We start from the raw sequence: 15,508 nt of genomic DNA, 5'->3' as shown, positions 1-15,508 counted from the left end.
GATTTGCGCTGACACAACCCTTTTACCGTGCTGGCGGGCGTAGTTGAAACCCGCCAGCACAAAACTATGAGGACCCACTTGGTTAGTGCCCGCCAGCACAAAGGGTATCTGTGCTGGCGGGCCTCTTAAACGCCCGCCAGAAAAAACTAGCAAATTTGTGCTGGCGGGCCGTTAAGCCACCCGCCAGCACAAATCATCACGCCCAAAAGAGCCCAGAAGGTCCATTTCCAGGTTCCATATATATATATATATATATATATATATATATATATATATATATATATATATATATATATATATATATATATCCGCTAATGGGTACTCTGGGTACTAAATATTATTCAGTACCCGAGCCCACCCACCCTCGAGCCCACACACTGCCATCGCTCGCGCCTGGCGCTACGTGCGCGGTTTTTTTCTCCCTCACATTGGTTTTTCTTCCCCTAGCGGTTTTCCTTCCTGTCCCCGGTGCGCATGTCTCCGTCAGTTGCAGACAAGCTCATCCTCGGACTGAAAAAACCGCGATGACGGCTTCCAGTGGAACATGCATTTGTTTCTATCCACACTGGTTAGCTATCTCTAGTACTAACTTTTCCGGTAGTGAGTACTAGTAGCTAGCCTTCTTAATTGATAATAGTAGATTGCAGACACAATAATACAGAGACAAAGGGCCGCATATAGGATCACATGGAATATTCCTAACTAATTTACTTGTACAAGATACATCGATTCCTATGGTTGTTCAGAATTTCTAGTACAACTGTAAAGGTTCCAACAAAATTCGTACATATTGTATTCCAAACATGCCGTACAAGTAGGGATGTAAATGGTACGGATATTTTCCGACCGTATTCGAATTCAATCCGGTCTGGAAGAATTTTTATCCGTCCGAATCCGATTCCGAGTATCCACTATCCATAACCAATCCGTATCCGAATGCTCAAAAGTTACATTTTTATAATGTCGATATTTATTACAATCTTATTCAACAAAAACTAACACTATCCGTATCAGACACCGTATTCGAACACAAATATGAAAACAAATACGATATCAGTGATAGCCGTCCGTATCCGATCTGTTTTCATCCCTACGTACAAGGTTAACAACACTAACAAAACTTTGCCTGCCACATCACTGTTCCATGTTTCCACCAGACATCTCCATCAGGCCAACAACACTTGGAGCGAAATAGCTAAGAGAGACTTAATTTCTCTATGCTCTTGGGAGCTCTTACGAAATTATGACACCGTCAATACATGTTACAATTACAAAGATGCAGTGGATACTATGCGCCTCTTGATCTTGCTGACTGCCTCCTCAAGTTTTGCTTCTAATTCGGTTTCCCCAATCGACTTGGATACCAGAATTACCTGCTGCAGAACCTCCTCCATCCTCCGGATAGCCCTGATCAATTCAGGAAAATTAATACTAGCTAATAGACTTATGATAAGACAAAAATACTTGATAATGCTCATGTACTAAATTTTGGACACAAAAACAAAGCTAGTCGTTGCTTGTGTACCCAGTCATCTGGGACTCCTAAACCACCTTGTTCTCCTCGGATTGATAGGCATCATATGCACTGACCTCGTACCAGAATCCATCCTGGATATCAAAATAAAATGTGAAAAAAATCAGATGGTTAGGAATCAAAGCATATTACTAGTTGATGTTTTTATTTTATAGATCACTTATTTCATTCATTTTCAGATTCCATAAACCATGTTAGTCTAGCATCACCATTCCATCAGTGCAATCATGCTGACACTGTATAGATGGACTCAATATTAACATAGATGGACTCAATATTAACAGTAATACCATCCAAATTAAACAAAGCAATATAGAGTATTGGATGCCATCTCACCTGCAAAGTATCCTAAGAAAACCATTTAAAGTGTAACAATCGGGATTCTTAAATATGTAATATGAGTTACTACGTAGATATATCAAAGCTGCAGGCAGGAACCTAACCTAACTAGTTTCAGTAAGCTAGCATGATCTGAACAATTTGAACTGGGCACCAAGGTGCAGGTAAAAGAGAAATTAGAAGTTTCCAAATTATTGCTGATAAAAAATAAACCTAATGTTTGCCAAAATACTAGGCAAGACAAGAAGCATCTGATACTTCTACACTTAGAACACTTATAATTTTTTACATTACTCTTACACAAAAATTTTACATAACTGAGAGACTTCATCAGAGCATTGCAATTGGACTAGCTAGGATGTATACAGGTCTAAGAAAACATAAGTGCACATCTAGGTTGTTTGACTTGCAGAATCACTGAACATCTAGTTTTAATCAGTTAGTAATAACCTCTGATTCCGATGGCCAAGCTCGCCATGGTCCATGAGAAGCTGGATAGAGGAGATGCCACAAAAGATTATGGTGTGGACCTCCCCTACCCCCAACTGATGAACATCAATGGCTCGACAAAGACTCTGGCAATGGTCTCCATGATGTTCATGGAGACAACATTGGAGCTCAAGCTGAAAGCTGGTATGAACCAGCTTGCCCATCAGCTCCTTGTGTCCTCACAATGCACGCAAGTGAGAGGTAAACTGAGAGCAAAGAAATCAAATCATCTCAAATCTTGTATTAAATTCAAACAACAAAGCAGGAGAAAGTAGTAATTAGTGAACAATCACCACTGCAAGTAATCAGAACAAACTCATTACAAGAAGATAATAGCTGTGCTGAGGAGCCTAGTCGCAGTTCCCGTTGCCAGAAGACTATCAAAACTAAGAACAATTCTCAGACAAGCCTAATAAAGAGCTCAGAACTGCACATAACCTTGTTAAAAAAAGATAAATTCCAATGTTTCTACAGCTAGTTCAGGAAATGAAGGGTATGTTTTTATCCATGTGAGATTCATCTAAAATGCATATACTGCCCTACAGTTCGTCTGCCTCCAGCAACATATTTTCTGTATGCATGCTAATTGAAAATTATATAAAATGATTAGCAATCCTGAATATGTATGTGAAGCACCTTATAATCACTACCAATCTTAATGAACCAGGAAACTAGGACCTGGTACTAACTAAATGCGCACAACATCAAGTTAAGGAATATGAAAAGTAAAAACAGGGAATATGAACCTCTCGTGCTTTGTCCAGTATGGGTTCGAGGTTGTTGTTCTTGTTCTTGCACAAAACATGGCACCGGCATCTAAGTAGACTAATGCACTGGCCGTCGCTTGATCCGTATCATCAACATCATAGGGAGGAAGTCAGCTTGCCCACCAAACAAAGCCGTCGGTTGTGTCGTGTAGCAGCCACTGATGCCGGCAGCAGAAACAAGAGAATTGACTGCTTGAAGCACCAATCTTCAATCTGAGGACCAGACGAACAAAAATTTGGGGACAAAGAAGAACCACTAAAGATAATCAGCATTGGGATGGAGAAGTAGGGACTAGAACGGCGGACAAGCGTGGAGGAAGCCTGCAGTACCTGGGAAGACCTCACCAGCAGACGGGTGGGTGGCTGTGGAACGCTCCGCCGCCGCGCCAAGTCTCTCTGGGCCATCCTACGATGACGAATCAAGAAGATATCCATGTCCCTTTTGGTCATGGGGATTACTAAGAGCTTACTACCTAAACAAATCCACACATCCGTGGGAAATAAAGCAAAACCGTGGGAATCGAGTGGAGGGGAGGTAATGGCACTATGCATACCGAGGATAAAACCTTCGAAGAAATTGCAAGCTTGAGGAGACCGTGAGGAAGCTGAGCTGCTGCAGGTCTCCGTCGCCTTTGCATCCTCGCCCCCATCGCGCATGAGGTAGCCGATCGAACGAAGGGCACTCTATCCTGGCGACGAAATCGAAGAAACCACCACCCACAATCCCGATCTGACGCGGGGAAGCCTTGAATGTGAGGATGCGCAGGGCCTGGCCAGTAGCTGGCGTGCGGGAGGCGCCATTCACCGTATCGGCGATGGGAGGATCGGAGCGGCATCACCGGGAGCGGGCAGCGCAGGGCGGCACCGGAGCGGGAGGCGCAGGGCGGCACCGCGGCACCGGAGCGGAGCGAGGGGGAAGATTAGGATCCCTGCAGGACACCGTGTCGTGAGATCGTGGCCACGATCTGGGAACTGGGAACCAAAAAGAAAACCGTTTGGAGGAACCGGCCGGACAGAAAACCGGCCACGGGGCGGTGGGTTGAGCTCAGCTCGGCGTGATGGTCGGGTTGGGGGGTTCCACTACTGAATACCCAGGGTTTACTAATATATATATACTATTAGGGTTTGAGATTTCATCTCAGTCTCATTCTCCCCCCCCCCCACTGCCTCCACCGCCGCCACGCCCCTTCGCACGCTTCCCCTGCGCCCAAGAAGCTGGACGCCGGCGCGGCTCCCCTCCCCTCCCGTTTCTCCCTCCCCGCGCGCGAATGGCGGCGCGCGGGTGAGGACGAGGCGGCGGCGCGCAGGTGAGGGCGAGGCAGCGGCACAGCCGGGATCCGGCAGTCGGCGGCGCGGCCGAGACCGGGACGGCTCGTGGGCGAGGCGGAGTGGCGATGCGGGCCCGGATCTGGCGGTCGGCGGCCCGAACGAGGCCGGGACAGCGCGCGGGCAAGGTTGAGCGGCGACGCTGGCTCGGATCCGGCGGTCGGCAGCCCGGACGAGGCCGGGACGGCGCGTGGGCGAAGTCGAGCGGCGGTGCAGGCCTGGATCCGGTGGTCGGCAGCCCGGACGAGGCCGGGACGGCACGCAGGCGAGGCCGAGTAGAGGCTCGGGCGAGGCCTTGGCGGTGAGGCTAGATCCAGCAGCGGCGCCCGGGCAGCAGCTGCGTGCACAGCGGCGGGCGCGGCTGCTCCCAATGCCAAATCCGGCGCCCGTGCGCGCGGCGGGCGTGCGGACACCTACGCCGATGGCGGATGGGCTCGCCGGGCCCGTGATGTGCTCAGCGGGCTTCTTTCTTTTTCTTTTTTGTATTTGTGCTGGCGGGTTAGTTAAGCCACCCATCAGCACAGATGGCAATTTGTGCTGGCGGGCGTGTTAAATAGTCTGCCAGTACAGATGCAAACTCTGCTGGCGGCCCGCCAGCATTTGTGCTGGCACACGAGTGCTGGCGGGCCTCCCACCCGCCAGCACAGATACGATTTGGCCGCCACGCCAAATTGTTTCCGGCCTAGTGTATATTAGGGCTTGTTCGGTCACAGCCAGAGAAAAAGGCTATTAGTACCGGTCGGAAACCCCTATTTAGTACCGGGCGCCCGACCGGTACCGGTTTTCCGGTACTAAATGGGACGTCACACGCACCGGTACTAAATGGTTTTGAGCCCAAAAAAAAAATTGACAAACCCCTTGGAGGCCTACACACGCGCATCGTCCCAAGTCCCAAGTTACACAAAATTTTCATGCGTAGATGCGCGTGCGCGATCATGAGGATTCGAACCCATGACCTCCGGCTTCACATGTTGTTTCCTTACCATCTCACATATGCATCACTTGTGACTGAGTCGGAGATGCATTCATTTCGAAGTAACACCGACTGGTACTAAAATGCAAAATTTAGTATCTGCATAGGCTATTTATTCGTCATGTTTATTTCTGAACATAAAAGTGGATTCTCTATGGCTTTCTACAATCCTCACACTTAACAGTTGCACCTAATTACGTTACTGAAGCATTCAAGCCATTTTTCAGTCACAAAAGTATACAAACTACTATTTTCAAATCCACATATAGACAAAGCATCGATAGTGGACTCTGTTCCACCAGCCACCATCACATCGACATCACCATCACATATGAATAGCTACTAAAATAAAATTTGCAACCAGAAAAGATAAATGCAGGAGTAAGGATACAGACATTTTCAATGTCATTTGTGATGCATCTAAAATGTTTGAGATGCTTCCAATGCCTCCACCAATAGAGACTCCCTGATACAGCTCCAATCAGATCCCAACAGCTCATAAATACATATATAAAAGAAAAATGTGTTTCCACAAAAGAAAATGAGAAAATGATACCATTTTTTCTTTCTTCTCATCTTCTGAAGGCAACCAATTTGCACCTTCAAAGCCTCATCAGCTGCACAGAGAGCCTAGGATATAAATCCTGATATAGATTTATCCTGGCAACAAGAACATTCAATCAATGATTCAGAACACGAAAATGAAAGTTTGACCAGACAAGCATTTAGTATGAGTATTACATACTTATTGTCAAAAATAATGTAGGTCTGATTGGATTAGAGAGAAACCACAACATAACACAGGAAACATACACATCTTTCTTACTTATACCTACTTCTCAAAGCTTGCGCATGTCTAACTGAAGGGAGGTGCAACACACGCTAGTTTTGTAAGAACTACACACTTGACGAAGGTAACAAGTCCATAGGAAGACTATTATAGTACCACATGATGTAACTGTCACATTTCTCTTATGCAAATATACCAGGCATACAATTCACAATTCATCAACGCCTACATGTCGTTACCTGGCTGTAAAATGGTGTTAAGTTGTATGTGATTTAGAATTGGAGCCAAAATCTGCACTATTAAATCCTAAATTCCTAATGCCAAAAACTGGAGCCACAATCTGCAATCTTAAATCCTAATGCCAAAACAAAGTATATTGCCTAAGCATGCCCCGCACAGGGACCAATTCAGCTTTCATAAGGTCTGCACGCAATGCTCCACTGCTCGAGAAGCTCGCACATGGTCACAACTCACAACGAGAAACGATAGGAGTAAGCGTCAGACCTTGGTCCACGCCTCCTCGCCGAACTCGTCCTCGCCCTTCCCGCGCGGCACGACAGCGACGACCCTGGACGGGAGCTACTCGAGCGTCCTCCCCGCCGTCTCCGTCGGGAGGCGGAGGCCCTCCGAGCACGCCGGATGCCCAGGCCGCAAGCCGCACGGCTCGCCGCACGGCGAACGCCGAAGGTTTCTTACGGCGGGAGGTCAGGCCGGCCGCGCAGGGCTCCCGCCAGTCCGGAGGGCCACGGCGGCACCTCACGGCGGCGGCGCAGGGAACCGCACGCGCGGCTCGGCGCACGGCTCCCGGCAAGGCCGTGCGCCAACGGCGGCAGCATACGGCGGCGGCGCCGGGCACCGCACACAGGGCGAGGCGCACGGCTCCCGCCCACGCCGGAGGGCCCGCTTGGCCCACCCCTGACTGCCCAAGCCGGCCGCGGCACGCGGCAGGCCGGGCGCCCTGGACGCCGGCCGTGCATGGCGCGCGGCACGCCGGCCCGCACTGGACGCCGGCCGCGGAGGAGCTGAGGCGCGGCGGGGGACGCGGCGGACGACGGCGTGGCCGGACGCTGAGATCGGCGGCTGGGCCAGGCTGAGGCGGAGCTGGCGGAAGCGGTCGGCGCGGCGGCGGCTCTCCGAAATTTTGAGGGGAAAATTCGTCTCATAGCATTGAAAAATGACCACTTCCGTAAAATACCATCAAAATCGTTCGGCTCCGTAAACTACCACCGAAAGCTACAAACATTACCTCAAATTAGCATTCCGTCACGATCACGATGTCCTTCTTCCTTCTTTGCCACGCCCAACAGCCTTCTTCCTCCTTTCGCTAGCACTGCGGCGAGAAAAGCGAGACCGAGCCAGCGGGGCCAAGCAAGCGGCAATGCGCCGCGGCAACCAGATTTCGATGGGAAGCAAGCGGCGGATGGACAGCGGCTCCTAATTTTCACAGCCAGTGAGTTCATCGTTGTGCCAAATTCCCCTCTCTCTCTCTGTAATTTCTCTCCCCATCACCTAATTCAGCAACGGCGCGCGCAGGCGCACGCGGGCTCCAGCGCGCGCGCAGGCCGGGTCCAGCGGCGGGTGGGACAGCGGCTCCTTGTGGTGGGATCAGGCGTCCGGCGAGGAGCAGGCGCGTGGTGGAACGTAGGGTCGCGACGCTGTCACGGCTGAGCATGTCCGGCGGCCACGAATCGAGTATGGCGAGTGCGAGCCACGAGCTTGCAGAGCGCGGCGATCGGCGAGCACGAAACGTGCCGAGGGCTCCGGCAGCGCGCGGGGGCCGACGACGGCGCGTGCTTCACCGGCGATTCCCTGCGGCGGCACGGCGGGAGGGTTTCAAGCAACGCACAGGCGGTCCCACGGCGGCGCGGGGTCCTGGCGATGCACAGGCGAGGTGCAGCGGCGAGTGCGTGCGGGGAGTGAGAAGCGCGCGATGGCTGCTAGGTGTGGCGGCTCGCCGGGGATTAGTCGGGGGCGCGCAGGGGGGCCAGCGGCGGCGGGCAGGTAGGGGCCGGCGGCTGGCGCACAGGCGTATAGACGTAGGCGCGTGATCTGGTGCGCAGCGGCGCGTGTGGCGTGGTCCAGCAGTGGTGCACTGCTGAAGATGAAGATCTCGATTCTCTCAGTTAGTAATTGGTCTTCCCAGCACCTAATTTCGATACCCAGTGAGTGGCGGCGACGCAGATGGCTCGGGCTCAACCGCGAGCGCCACCGCGTCCCCGAGCGCCACGGCAGCCCCGCAGTAGGGGAGGAGCGGCTGGGGAAACGAGGGAGGAGATGGGAAGGAAGAGTAGCGGGGGAAGCCAGGGAGGAGCGGGAGGCGGCCGCGCTCACGAGGAGGTTTTTTTTTTTTTTGATAGCTTCGCGACGAGGCTCTCGAAGCACTAGCGAAAGGAGGAAGAAGGCTGTTGGACGTGGAAAAGGAGGAAGAATGACGGAGTGACGACGAGTTAGTGGAAAATGTGACGGAATGCTAATTTGAGGTAACGTTTGCAGCTTTCGGTGGTATGTCACGGGGCCGAATGATTTCGGTGGTATTTTACGGAAGTCGTGATCTTTCAATGCTATGAGACCAATTTTCCCAATTTTGAGACGAAGGGCACCTGCCGTTGGCTCGGCCCGGCCTAGCGCGCCCTAGCCCTGCGGTAGGAGGTTGCTGTCGGCGAGACGGGGTGGAGGGGCTCGCGTGGGGTGAGGGCGGACGTGAGATGCGAGTCAGCCATAGTCGATTGAAATTTCGGGTCCGGAACAACACGCGGGCAGGCTTCAAGGCCGTCGGATCACATTGAGGGCTGGCAGGGACCGCTGTGAGCCGTAGATCCTGATATGCATGAATTGTTGGGTACAAATTTGTGAGTGCAGAATACTGTGCTCCTCAGCGGGAAGTTCTTTTGGCGTGGATCTAGCGAAATTCGCTTTGGTGCTTTAGTAAGTTGGATACTTTCAATCCACATATATAGAAATATTATGTCGGAGGTACTTTCATATTGCTAAAGTTACTGCTTCATAAATAAAATTCTTGTTCTCGAGCTATCATTGTTACCTTAGGCAAGACATGTAGCCTGAATGTCTCTTCATCAAGTAGGACTGAATGTCTCTTCATCAAGTAGGACTCATTGTCAGCTGCATTTGTAGTCAATTTCATTCTTATTTTTGCATAAACCTGAGGATCCATATTTGGCTAGTATTGCAGAGGCAAACCATCAAACATATTGTGTGGCTCCATGGCATGGCACAAGGCCACATCTCATAAGAAAATCATCAAACACATGGTGTGCATCCCCATAGATGACAGGACGAGTCACTTGTAAGCAACGGGTGTGCAGACCTATGCCGGAATGGTGGCAGATGCTGCATCGCATATTCGCATGCCTCGTCACTGAGACGTGTTGTCCCCGTTCGTGAGCTGCACTGCCGTAGCGTAGCCCCGCCTTCTCTGGGGAGCCATCCTAGCCAGCAAGCTTTGCCTCTGTAATACAGCATAACCCTGCCGGTGAGCTGTGATGCTAACATCACCTATTAGCTGGTGCAAGGCTCCCATACCAAGCGGAAAATGTGCGAGGCGAGAACGTTGATCTGCAACAGCAAAGGCAAGTGCAGAGGGGATGGGCACGGTGAATAGAGTAAATGGATTAATGGAGGGGATCCAACAATGTTAGATTGAGATGATGCAGTGAGAATAAGCACCCCGGATTGATCGCTTTGCTTAATCACACACAATACTATATACTGTATGGATGAGCAGCTAGCTAGGAAACAACAAAAGGTGCGTGAGAATCAAATATACTAGATTTTTTTATTCTTGACTGTCAAATCCAGTGGTGCATATAGCAAGATGCAAGAGTATATTAGTACAATCGATTGATGATTGGAATGACAAAGCAAGCAGCAACGAATACAAATATAATAAACCAACAGGTTTCTTGCAAAAAATCGATCTATCATGGCCCGGTGTCGCTGCAGTGGAAGAGCTTGGCCGCGGCCTCGTACTCCTACAGACTCCGCGACACGGCGGCCGCGTCGTGCTCGTCGATGGCCTTCTACAGCAGGCTATGCACGCACGCGTTGGGTAAAGAACCAGACGAAGGAATTGGCAGTTTGGCACCAGGATAAGCAACCGTAAGGAAGGCTCTGACTATGCAACGCGAACCGCGAGATGAAGATGGGACGGGCCGCGGATTTCCTGCCTGCGTAGCCAGGCTGCGCGGCCGCCGAGCCCGCCGCGAATGTTATGTAGAACTAGTGTATAGCGCGCGCGGGTACGTGAAAGGTGATTCACTTTGCGATCTTGCTTTAATTGTATCAACTGGTTTGATTTGTGCATTAAATAATAATAAAAGCTTTTAAGTGATTGAGCAATATGAATGTGCAATATAGAAATAGGGACATTTAACGCGCAGATGATTTGCATTAGGAATTAAAGCATATGGCTGTTCAACTAAAGTAAGGAAACATCGAAATAGGATAACTAATTTGCCAGTTCACTGATATGACGGCAGCTAAAATAGCAAGTACTACTACATAGCACAAATATTACAAATGTTCGGATAGGTATGTAGGAAGAAACAATTAATGATAACAAGATGATGCATCGCACGAGGGGAAACTACAAAATAACTTAAAAAACTTTCAGCTTCTGCAGGATGAAGGAAGGTTGAATCATGAAAATAATGAAAAGTTCCTGCTGGGAAAGCATCAACAGATCAATATACAAATGTTCATATGATCAAACTGTAATTATGACAGGACTAAAAGTATCAGAATTCATGGTCCAAGCATGAACCAGACACTTGCGATCTGATGCATAGGACGTGTAAATTTCTAGTAGGAATCATCACTCCGCGGACTGCAACCTCTGAAACTGCAAATTGGTGCTATTTGAAGAATCCAAATTCAGAAAAGGAAAGTGAGATATATTAGAATTGACACTTTAAAAAACCCAATCAGCAGACTGTCTGATGATGTTTCTGTAGATCTTCTTCATCCTATTCAGTGGAATGTGAAAGAACAATTATAGGCAAAGTACATTCAACCTTAGAATAGGCTAAGGCCTTGTTTGGGACCGCGACTGCGTCGCGAATGAGCAAGAAAAGCGAAAAAAAAAACCCGCCAAACGCCTGGCGACTAACGAGCGTTCACCGGCCGCCCACAACGCAAAACGCGGATAAATGAACTACGCGAGGGAAAATCGCGAACGCGGCCTCCGAGCCGCTTAGAGCCTAAGTTGCTTGCAAAAACGATGAGTAAAGGCTTAAATGCTTGAAATCTTGCATTCTTGCTTCATTTTTCCAGTCACCATGTCCAACAAAGCTTTGAATAAATCCATAAATAGAAAGAGGTAAAAGATGAGAAAACAGTGTTAATTCTCACTTGGATGATAAGATATCATATATTGGCATGTCCAATGTCTGACTATCTAGATGACACCAAGATAGGTATGTCAGGTTGTGCATGTTTTGACCACAGCACATGTAGAAGTATATGTATATGTAAAACTGGAATATTTTGCAGTAAAAAAGGTACAGTTTGGTAATGGTTAATAGATATAAACTGAACCGTGCTTTAATCAAAACAAATTCAAATGAACTTCTATATGGCAAATCGTCCATAAAGTGTCATCTGTCAGATAACCAACTGAAGTATTCATTTATGGAAATGAAGCTTCACGAAAGTTTGACTTGGAAACAAAGACAAATCTAGAGGTAATATACATTAGTTAACTTATCATTAGCATAATTGATGGACCGAATGATCCTATTGTTTGATGCTGCTACCGGCAGCGGTGAGCCATTAACATGATCTAGAGCCCAACTTAGAGTGCAGAACATTCATCCTTCTGTAATATAAAATAGACAGCAGGAACATTAGAGAAAGCACATTATAGCAAACTTAGATTATCAACAACAGGCATCAGGCATTGTCTTTCTTACATCCTTATCAGTGTAAGCTTGTAGAACAACAAAGCTACCATTCTCAAGGCAACGGTAAGCTGGCACTTGCAAGATCAGGAGGAAAAATAGGTGATCTGTGGACATAAGAGGTAAAAGTACCATTGTTGCATTATAATTAATATTGAACGATTATCTCACAGGCAAAGCAATGTTGCTGCCATCTACTCGATCGGTAGCATGTTTACTCTGTATTTTGAGTATTTAATTAAAACATACCATTCAATATTATTGCCTAGAATAGATAGGAACCACATTTTTTATCTAGATATTAATGTAACCTATACTCAGCTTACTGTCACTGTATCATATGCCTTCAAGACATGGATAACTCAGGATCATTGAAACAGGTGCAAATATCACTATTCAAAATAGAGAAAATATTTAAACGATGTCGAAATGACCTGCAAGAGATATACATACTGTTTAGTGACAGGAAATGTAAGGACCTAATAGACCAAGTTAATTAGTTTGTTCAGGAGAAAAAGTAATAGCATGAGGATTCCTTTCATGAGTTGGCGCAATGATAAATCAAATATCCACAGGGAGCATAAAAACTTCTATCTAAACAGTGGTAAAATTCTAAAAGGCAACAATAGAGGAGGAGAGATTAGGGAAAGCCAACCTGTCAGCCATTGAGGAGCACCGTAGTTAGTAATGGACAATATGTATGTATATAACTAATTGTAAACCTCACAAGAATTGTACACTATAAGAAAAATTGTAGATATAGTTATAGGAAAGCCCCTTGTTAAGACAAATTACATATATACATTTATAGACAGATAAAAATGTTGCTGCAAAAGGGAAACTGAATAATTGTTTTATCAGTGCTGTATACTTTCAGTGCTGTATACTTTAAATTATTCGTAGAAATGGAAGACTGTATTATGGTTCTTTGTCTCTTTATTTTTTTTAAATTCTCGATCAGTATTCTGTGGAATTTGTTTTAGCCATCAGACTAATGCATGCAGTAATAAGTATTAAAGCAGGAGTTGTTTAGTAAAGTCTATGAAAAGTGAAGTTTGTAGACATCTTAAAGCAGCATGAATTGATGGGACATTCAATAGCAACAAAGGGAGGTTGTAGTTGGCCGTTAAGTGTTTCCTAATTAATTTTTTTTATCTAATAGGAAATATAAAGTTAGGAGGGGAAACAATATTCATTTCATGGTAAAGGAATGACTGTGCACGTACCGTAGCTTGTTTGATGGCCGGTTAGTGGAGGTTCAGTTGGTCTTGCTACTTTTGGGTTCTCATAGGATCTGCTATTGACCTGTTGAAGGAATGTTGTTTAGGAAATGACATGGTTAGACTAACAGAGTTACTTATTACTATTTGAAGTTTAGATAAAAAAATTTAGGGTTGATAGAAGTAACTTATGCACAATATGCAGGAGGTTTTTCGACATTGGTTAACACATTTTTAATTATTGCACATATCCTTCACACAAGCTTGTTTTTCCAAGGGTCCATGTTCATGTTCTTGGTGAACCTACATTGTCAAGAATCAGAAGCATAATCACAGAGACAGTTTGCACTCTACTCGCAAAATTGGTTACACCTCTTTAACTGGTCAGACAAACACACAAAATATACAGTCACTAATTGCTATCATTTGGGCCAACTCAAAAAAATCAGAACACAGAATCTGAATCGGGTATCATAAGAGCAGAGGACCAAAAGAGAAGAGGTTACCAGTAATCAGAAGCTGATGTTATGCGTGGACCTATTCCTGGCCTCGTCGTCTCCACGATGCAGAACTTGAATGGAGACCGAGAACCTGGACACAGGCGCTGTAGGCGTCGCGGGCGGATGATGAGGGGAGATGCGGCCGCGGTCACAGGAGCAGTTCCGGCAGTCTCGCTCGCCGCGACGCCCTTCCAGCTGTTTGCTCATCGCCCGCTCCCTGTGTCGCACGCCCTTGGCTGCCGTGGCCATGGTCTCCAAGCTCCATCACCACCGTGGGGGGCTTCCACACCAAACTGCCTGACCGTGCGCCCGTGCCGCAGGATGTGGGTCCGTGGCGGCCGGATCTGGTGCATGACAGACCCATGGCCAGGAGTCGGAGGAGCATGGAGCGGGATGTGGAGAGCCGTAGTTGGAGGAGCAGTAGTGTGGCCGGCGCCCACTCAAGCGCCACGCGCACCGCCACGAAACTGCTACAGAACGGCGTGGCGCGGCGACCGCACGCTCGCCGTGCGGCCGCGAGAGACGCGGCGAGGAGGTGCACAAGGACGTACGGCTGGGGCGCAGCAGGGAAGCGCGGCGAGGTGGCGCGGCAGGGAGGCACGCCCAGTGGGAGCCGCCGAGCGAAGTGAGGAAGACGGAGGAGGGAGGCCGGCTGAGCCCGCCGTCGCCGCCGAGACCCCACGGAGCTCGAGGCCGACCGAGCTTGAGCCCAGACGAGGGAGGCCGTGGAGCTCGTGCTCCTGATCGGCCGCCGGAGAGGGCCGGTCAGAGCAGGAACCGCGGCCGGAGGAGCACGACGCGGCCAGAAGGAGGAGGGCTGCGGATCAGGCTGCTGCAGCCACCGAGCTCGTCCTTCTGCCGCGCCGCCTGGAGTAATGGCCGGGGGGAGGGGGGAGGGGACCGGTCAGGTCCGAGCTCCGCCCGGCGTGCCGCCGGGAGCCGTGGGCGAGCTCCTCCCGCCGGTGGAGGCTGGCCTCCGGCCTCCGCGCCGCCAAGAGCCGTGGCCGAGCTCCACCTTGGTGCAGGACGGAGGGGCGGCAGTGCGGGGGTGGGGCGGGGTAGTGGCGAGTGGCGACCCAGTGGAATACCGTGAGGATGCAGCGAGATCTTTCAAACTAGGCAGTATGAAGCTTCTTGAAAGTAACAATGGGAAAGGGAGCTCACGAACAAAGAGGAAATGGCGGGGGGCAGCGTTGTGAATTGGAGGGAGTTGAAGGCGGCGATGACAAAAACTGAAAAGGCCATCTGGGTACTAGAAAACACGAGGAATCAGCTAGGTATATGAACGCCGTGGATGTGAAATCAAGCGGCCACCGAAATTCGAGACGACGTGGACTTGCTTACACATATAGAAATATCATGTGTGACGTTATTCATTCGCTGTGTTCACACCTTCGTTGCTGTTGGGCCGGGCCTATGTGCGGCCGGACGGAGGTACCCCGCTCAGGCACCTGCCGGAGCGGCTCGGCGCAGGGTGCGGCAGGCGGAGAGGCTCGGTGCCGTCGGCTGGCACAACGGAGGTACCCCGCTCAGGCACCTGCCGGAGCGGCTCGGCGCAGGGTGCGGCAGGCGGAGAGGCTCGGTGCTGTCGGCTGGCACAGCCAGCCCACACCCCTGCAGTTGCTTGAGCTGGTCGTTGCGGGCCGGGCATGCAC

At 49.3% G+C, this 15,508-nt stretch overlaps 1 long non-coding RNA gene across 6 annotated transcripts; it reads right to left on the bottom strand.

Annotated features, from left to right (window-relative positions):
* Positions 1-929: 929 nt before the first annotated feature.
* Positions 930-7,346, bottom strand: LOC120699063. Of its 6 annotated transcripts, none has more exons than XR_005685192.1 (8): positions 6,723-7,346; positions 5,985-6,088; positions 3,684-5,894; positions 3,460-3,535; positions 3,109-3,385; positions 2,324-2,568; positions 1,526-1,608; positions 930-1,407 (listed from the first exon to the last, which is right to left on the bottom strand). It is a non-coding gene; the product is annotated as an uncharacterized LOC120699063 (long non-coding RNA). The 6 variants fall into 6 exon arrangements; XR_005685191.1 differs by having other exon boundaries at positions 3,109-3,342; positions 6,723-7,345; XR_005685193.1 differs by having other exon boundaries at positions 3,109-3,342; positions 3,460-4,058; positions 5,824-5,894; positions 6,723-7,338.
* Between the last annotated feature and the right edge of the window lie 8,162 nt (positions 7,347-15,508).

Source organism: Panicum virgatum, chromosome 3K (genome assembly GCF_016808335.1).
Source record: "Panicum virgatum strain AP13 chromosome 3K, P.virgatum_v5, whole genome shotgun sequence".
NCBI classification, from domain to species: domain Eukaryota; kingdom Viridiplantae; phylum Streptophyta; class Magnoliopsida; order Poales; family Poaceae; genus Panicum; species Panicum virgatum.
Note: the sequence above shows the minus strand (reverse complement) of the source record. Positions and strands in the feature narration are given on the sequence as shown.